The sequence below is a fragment of the Populus trichocarpa genome, chromosome 2, assembly GCF_000002775.5.
Source record: "Populus trichocarpa isolate Nisqually-1 chromosome 2, P.trichocarpa_v4.1, whole genome shotgun sequence".
Taxonomy (NCBI): domain Eukaryota; kingdom Viridiplantae; phylum Streptophyta; class Magnoliopsida; order Malpighiales; family Salicaceae; genus Populus; species Populus trichocarpa.
This window is the reverse complement of record NC_037286.2, coordinates 14,446,798-14,453,883: the sequence shown is the minus strand read 5'-3', so window position 1 is coordinate 14,453,883 and position 7,086 is coordinate 14,446,798. Positions and strand designations below refer to the sequence as shown.

Genomic DNA, 7,086 nt, shown 5'->3' with positions numbered 1-7,086 from the left:
ATGACTTTATTTTGAAATTTACCAATATGAGACTTTAACATGTAAAATCCCAAACAGTTACAATTACTATAATTTAAGGGTTGTTTGATATGGTGTTCCAAATGACATTTTTCTAATTTTAAAATTTGTTTTGTTTAAAATTATTTTTTTATATTTTTAGATCGTTTTGATGTGTTAATATCAATAATGATTTTTTTAAAATAAAAAATATTATTTTAATGTATTTTCAAGCAAAAAATATATTAAAAAATAAAAACAACCACACTCTCAAACACCTTCTAAGTGTTCATTTGGCATTGAGGTTGAATATGCTTTTCATCAAAATTAAATTTTCTTTTTGCTTCAATTTTTTAAAAAATAATTTTTTATCGTTTTGACGTACTAATGTCAAAAATAAAATTTTAAAAATAAAAAAAATATTATTTTAATACATTTCCAAACAAAAAACACTTTAAAAAATAATATTTATTACATTTCCAAACACCCTATAAAGCAACAAAAAAACATGAAGGTAAAGGAATGAGATTAAGTGATCAATGGAAATTCAATTCTTTTAGTTTAAATTTATTAATTTTTATGTTTTTAAATCGTTTTAATGTATTGCTGTAAAAAATAATTTTTAAAAAATAAAAAAAATATTATTTTAATGTATTTATAGATAAAAATACTGTGAAAAGTAACTCCTCCCTATTTCCAAAAACAATCTAATACTTATGGCATTGAAAATTTAAGGGGAAAAAAAAAAAGAAACGGAGAAACTTGTCGGGGAAGTTTAATGCCAAGGCCTCCTAGCTCTTTTCGGACATGGATAATTTTTAAGTTATGGTAATTTCAAATTTTCAAATGAAAAAGTATATAAAACGTTTTTGTTAATTACCTTCTGTACTAAATAAATTGAACATGGTTTTTTTTTTTTCTTGTCAGTTCAGCACTTTTTTTCCATTTTTTTTCTCGTGTAATCTAATTAAGAAAATTAAATAAATCTGATCACAAAAAAAATAAAATATAATAGAAGTCCTTGTTTTGCTTTTTTTTTCATCAATCGATCTTGTAATTCTTAAAAAACACACTTGGCAGCTTCATAGTTAAGACTATGGTAATTTGGACCAGGGGGTTTGCTAGGACACGTCACTGGAGTAGGGCTCCAGTTGATTCAATTGCACTCGAAAATGTGGCTTTCCCAAATCCGAATCCAATTTTTGTTAGCCCTCTGACCACTTCATTCTCCGATAGCTTCTCAAGCAAGCTTAGCTACACTTGGATTCGGATTCCGGCCAGCTGATGAAGAAATCATCAGTTACTTTCTCATGATCCCATCAAACACAAGATGGATGGTTCTGATTCTTCTGTTGACAATGACATTCCTGAAGCTGATCTTTGCATGTTTGAGCCTCGGGAATTGCCAAGTAAAGTTTAAAGACCTCCATCCTTTTTCCCCTTGTTTTGTTTAAGAATCTTCAACGTTTTGGTTGTTTCTTAAGCTCTTCTAAGTATAGAAAGAGGGTGATTTTATACTAACTCTTACGTATGATGGACAATATGGACTGGACTGGACTGGATATTACTGGATTGAACAAATAATTATGTTGTATTGTGTTTGTTGTGTTTTGGATTGGATTGGATAATTTGTTTTATTTTGTCTTTGCTAGATATTAGCCGGGACTTGATCAACCTGAGGTGTAGACTGTTTTGAGTTTAAGAAAGGATTGATCTGACATGATCCGGTTAAAAAATTGGATCAACCCAAAATAAAATACGAGTAAAAAATCTATTGACCTTTTTTATATATTTCTTTGGTCAAAACGAGGCTCTTATATTTGTTTTTGAATTTGAGTCAACCTGACAAGGTCAACCTCCAAGTTAACCCAGGTTAATGGTCCTGGTTCGCGACCCGGGTTTTGCCTTAAATCGACTATAGAGTTGAGTTTTAAAATTATAATAATAATAATTTTTATTCTTATATTGACTTGGATCAATAGTCAACATGACATGTGACCCGAGCCTGGTCCTGGATCGACCACCGAGTTGGGTTTTAAACTATGATAATAATCATTTTTATTATCACGTTGACTTGGGTCAATGGTCAACTTGACTCGTGACCCGAGCCTAGCAGGGTTGACCTTTAAGTCAGGTTTGAAAACTATGATAATAACCACTTTTATCCTTACGTTGACCTGGATCAATGGTCAACCTGACCCGTGACTCGGGCCCGACCTTAAGCCTAATTTCGATTCAGGTTTTAAAACTATGATAATAATAATTTTTATCCTGATTTTAACCTGGGTCAATAGTCCCGATTGGCCCCGAGTTGCCCTCGGGTCAAGTTTTAAAATTATAATAATAATTATTTTTGTCCTTCTATTCACCCGAGTCAATGGTCAACCCAACCCATGACTCGAGCCTCATTCCGGTTCAACTCTCGATCGAGTCGAGTTTTAAAACTATGACAATAACCTTTTTTATCCTTGCGTTGACTCGGGTCAATGGTCAACTTAACCCGCGTCTTTGGTCTTGCCCCAGGTCAGCTCCTAGTCAAGTTTTAAAACTATAATAACAACTATTTTTATCCTTACCATTAAGCTGAATTATCCCTTTTAGTAAGACAAAAACTTCTCCACTAAAATAGCATTGTACATGACAAAAATTAATATTTATACTGTATAAAAGTGCATCAAACAACTCCACAACAAATTATAATGTTCAGTTCTTCGAAACAAACACTACCTAAATATCCTAATAGCCGAAGAGTCAACAGAGCAACAAAAGCTGGATACTGGAAATCAACTGGAAGGGATCGTAAAATAAAGACTAGGCGAACCAAGGAAGAGATTGGAACAAAAAAGACTCTGGTTTTTCATGAAGGTCGTGTCCCTGATGGTATTAAGACTAAATGGATTATCCATGGTATTTATAACACTTCACTCTCCTTGCCGGGTCTTCATGGAATGAGGTTTTTGGTTGTATATTTTTACTGTGGGGGTTCAGGAATCTCTCCTGTGACATTTTGTGATTATATGATTTTTTTTTATTTGAATGTTAATGATATGAAATTGGTAGTCTCAAAAGTCAAATGCTTTGAGTTTTCTGCTTGATTTTCAATAATTGGTCCATGTTCAGAAGTTTTAACTTGCGCAGAATGTTCCAAGCACCTCTGTCAAAAGAACCCAGTTCATCAGAGATTGCAAGCTTAATTACTTGTTAAAGAAACAGAAGGGACCAATTGAATTTTCTACTTGTGTATAGGAAGGTCGTTGAGGTGATTAAACGAAATGCAGGTAGTAGGAGTGGTTTCAGTGTATGATTTTTGTTTGTTCTGTGCTCTTTTCTTTCCCTTCTTCTGCCATAGAAATTTAGTATTATGTATAGGTGGCTCACATTCATGCAACTCACTGGCGCATACATTGTTTTGTTCTTGAACTCATGCAGAGGGCTCTCACTGTCTGTAAATTGAAGGAAAAGGGGGATGGGAATACTGATATTCAGGCCTGTGATGAAGGTGAAACGAGTAGCATAGGAACTGAAACCAACTCAATTACCTTTTTTTCTTAAATCTTAATTTGAATAGCAAATTGAATTCATTTCAAAGAACCGAAAGAAAGACATGAAAAACTTACAAATGAAATTTCTCCCCAGCTGAAAAAATAGAGATAGAACATACAACTAGAATGAGTGGTCATATTGCTACCGATCTTGCAGTAGAGCGGTAAGACTAACTTTCATGGGAAGGGGTGCACGGAGCAAGCATATATAGTGGCTTGCAATTTAAACCATTCAGCTCTTTAACAAAATTGACTCCCTTGAATCACTTGCATTGATGTGGCTGCTATTTCACTGCAATGCTCTTAATCATTAAACGTTCACTGCTTTCTCCCACAGGACACTTCGGTGCGTGCATGCTTTATCAGCAGATTCGTCACTCCAATAACTAAGAAGAGCGCCCGCTTTAAAAAGACTCAAGCAGCTTTGAAGGGGCTCCAAGACACAATCACATTTCCAGAATGTTGATTTTTGCAATTTTGGCTATCAAATTTGCACAACTCATGTTCAGCAGTGAACCAAAATTGGCATTTTAACCAAAATGGCTAGCGTGTCATGATGTGCTTGAATACGAGGAAGATGAACAATACTCGATGATTTAAAATCTCAATGATCTCTGAGTGGATATCTGAGTGACAAGCAACTTAGCAGCATGTGCACAGAAGCAGGCCACAATGCATCTATTCAAAGCTGACTCACTGATCACTAATTCATAAAAAGAGCAAAAGTGTGTAAAACTATAATGCTCATTTCAACTTGATCAATAATCCACCAAGAATCTACTAAAAAAAAAGAAAGGAAAAAAAGAAAAGAAAAGAAAAGAAAAATCAACTAGCAATGTTCTAACATTTGACAGAACAAATCCACATGATAAATGTACTTCACAAAAGCAGGAAAGCGGGCAATATTCAACGAAATATTTGGGAACTTCAGTATTAAGAGCTGAAACAGCAGAAAACTAGAATGAGTAATAAATTTATTAAAGTACATTTCTAAATATCTTATATGTCAATTGGAATGTTTGAACTTTCTGCTAATTGTGCATACAAATACCTGCAGACCTGGATACTCAGCTTTCAGCTAAGGATATTTTCAATATAACAATGACATAAATAAATAAATACTTACAGTTGTTACAGCAACCATATGCTATATTTGAAGTATTGACAGTTCACATTTGGGATATATTGCTACATAATTGTCTACAGTTTTTGTTTCATACTCAAACATAGGCAACAGATTCATGCCAGTCCATAGAATGTTTTTCTGTAATTAGAAAAATCAGCATCTACACAATAGTATATGCTGAGACTTCTTTGAGCATCAACACAAGCATGATATAACAATAACAACTTGCATGGTGCTACCATAAAAAGTGATGAATAAAGGTTAAGCATACTTGTATAGGACAATAAATGATTTATCTAACCTTTTAATGCCACTGTGTTGGATGATAAAACAAATAAATCAATGATGAAAATTACAGAAAACGGAAATTCCCAAACCTGAAAAATGAATATTCAGAAAAGTTAGATTAAACCAAACTCAAGCTTATACATTAAACAAGAACCAATGCTTAGAAGATTATAGAAGCTGAAAGCCTGAAAGTGTAAAAGTTATGTTCAATTTGCTTTTCATTAAGCCACATTAAGAAGCCATACCATTGTGGCAATAAGAAAAATCTTGAAGTGACTTGAAACTAGGACTGCAAGCAAAATGTCTCTGCACCTGCCAACAGCAGCATGATAAATCTCAAAGTTGGTAACAAAAACAACTTTTCTCTATCTTGCCTTATTTTGGCCATTTCTCCTCAATGATCTTAGACATCTGTATCACCCAACTCTCTCATAAAAACTCCCAAACAAATACCTCTAACTTCTTACTATGAATACCTCTAACTTCTTGCAAGTGCAAAATATTGAATTTTATTTTCTGATCAATCCATATAAATAATAGTGCAAAATATTGAATTTTATTTTCTGATCAATCCATATAAATAATACTAAGATTCTAGTTTCAAATAGAGGATAGGTGTATGTATCGTACATACAACAAGTAGTGAATGTTCACACAAACCTAAACCTCTGTCACCATGTCTTCATCCATCCCAGTTAATTATTATTCACACATGAGACCAGTTTTTTAGATAATTATACTAGTTTAGAATTAAAGCCTCCCCCCAGGCAATCTCCATTATGAGCTTGAACCAAAACAACAAGGAGCAGCACACATGGCAATTGCTATTAGGGCCTCACACCCGTAATATTGCAACTCCAAGAAGTAAATTAAAGAAATAAACAGCTTGATACTGAAGCAAACGTTTACCTGGAGATTTGAATCGATGTGTTTAGCAACAGCCTCATTGAAAGAAGAAAAACACAGATAAACATAAAGTTTCCAACAAAGACATCCACGAGTATCTGCAGAAGAAAATACCTCAAAATTGACCCTACGCTGATTGATTACACTGAAGAGAAGATGTCTATACGCTTTTGTCTTGTGCAGAATCAAATCAATCAAAATAATCTTCACCCATCAACACCCCCCCCCGCCAAAAAAAATAAAAATAAAAATAGCAAGTCAAGAATCAAAAGGGTATAAGAATTTCACCATGAATTCACATTCGATGTACTCGTCTGCAACTGCTTCGCAATTCGCCTGCAACAGGAACATATTTTTTCTAAAAAAAAAAGGTAAAGTTGGGAAATTTAAAATGGAAAATAAAATTTATAAACGAGTAAGAGAGAGATTTACACATCTCATGAGTCGAATGTTGCCTGGTGAGTATTGGACGAAAAGAGTTTCTATCGGGAATCCACACTCTACACATCTATGCTCCATCTTTTTTAACTACTCTCTCGCTCCCTGAGTTGCATGCTTTCTGCAACTTTCCCCCCTTTATATATATATATATATATATATATATTCCCCCCTTTGTTATATATATTTTGTGTGTGTTCTCTTCCAACCTTTATCTATTTGGGGCATAAGCCCAAATAAAATGGGTCTAATATGGACCTTGCCTTTTCTGAAAGCGAATATCTTTCTCATGGATGATTGCTTTTTTTTTTGGTTAATGACAAAAAATTATTTCCAAAATTTTAACCATTGATGATCGTAAGCATATTCCATTCTAAATTTATAATTAATTTTTTGAGCTCGAAAGGAGATACATATGCCTTATTCAAATTTCTAGAGACTCAGTAGCTGAAGTTTGATTTTCAAATTCCTTAGTTAAAAAAAGAGAGTTATACTCTGTTCGTGTTTTATTACTTAAACTAAAATAAATGTTTAAAAATGATCTTTTTCTCTATTTTTTATGGAAAATCAACTTTTTAATTTCTTTGTGGACGAACATTTCTAAAATTAAAACAACTAAAAATAAATTAAGGTTGAAAAGGGAACAAGATTTTTATTATTTGATTTTTGTATCATTATTCTAACGTTCTCAATGCAAGTTCTCACCTCACCATCCTTCTGTAATCAAGAGTTTGCATATACAGAGAGAGAGAGAGAGAGAGAGAGGCCCTCCATCTGCTAACTAGAAGA

At 33.3% G+C, this 7,086-nt stretch overlaps 1 non-coding gene across 1 annotated transcript; it reads right to left on the bottom strand.

Annotated features, from left to right (window-relative positions):
- Nucleotides 1-3,512: 3,512 nt before the first annotated feature.
- On the bottom strand, nt 3,513-6,452 carry LOC18096405 (protein ARV 2). The gene is made up of 6 exons (XR_008058430.1): nt 6,292-6,452; nt 6,148-6,195; nt 5,863-6,063; nt 5,199-5,265; nt 4,967-5,042; nt 3,513-4,242 (listed from the first exon to the last, which is right to left on the bottom strand). It is a non-coding gene; the product is annotated as a protein ARV 2 (transcript).
- Nucleotides 6,453-7,086: the final 634 nt, after the last annotated feature.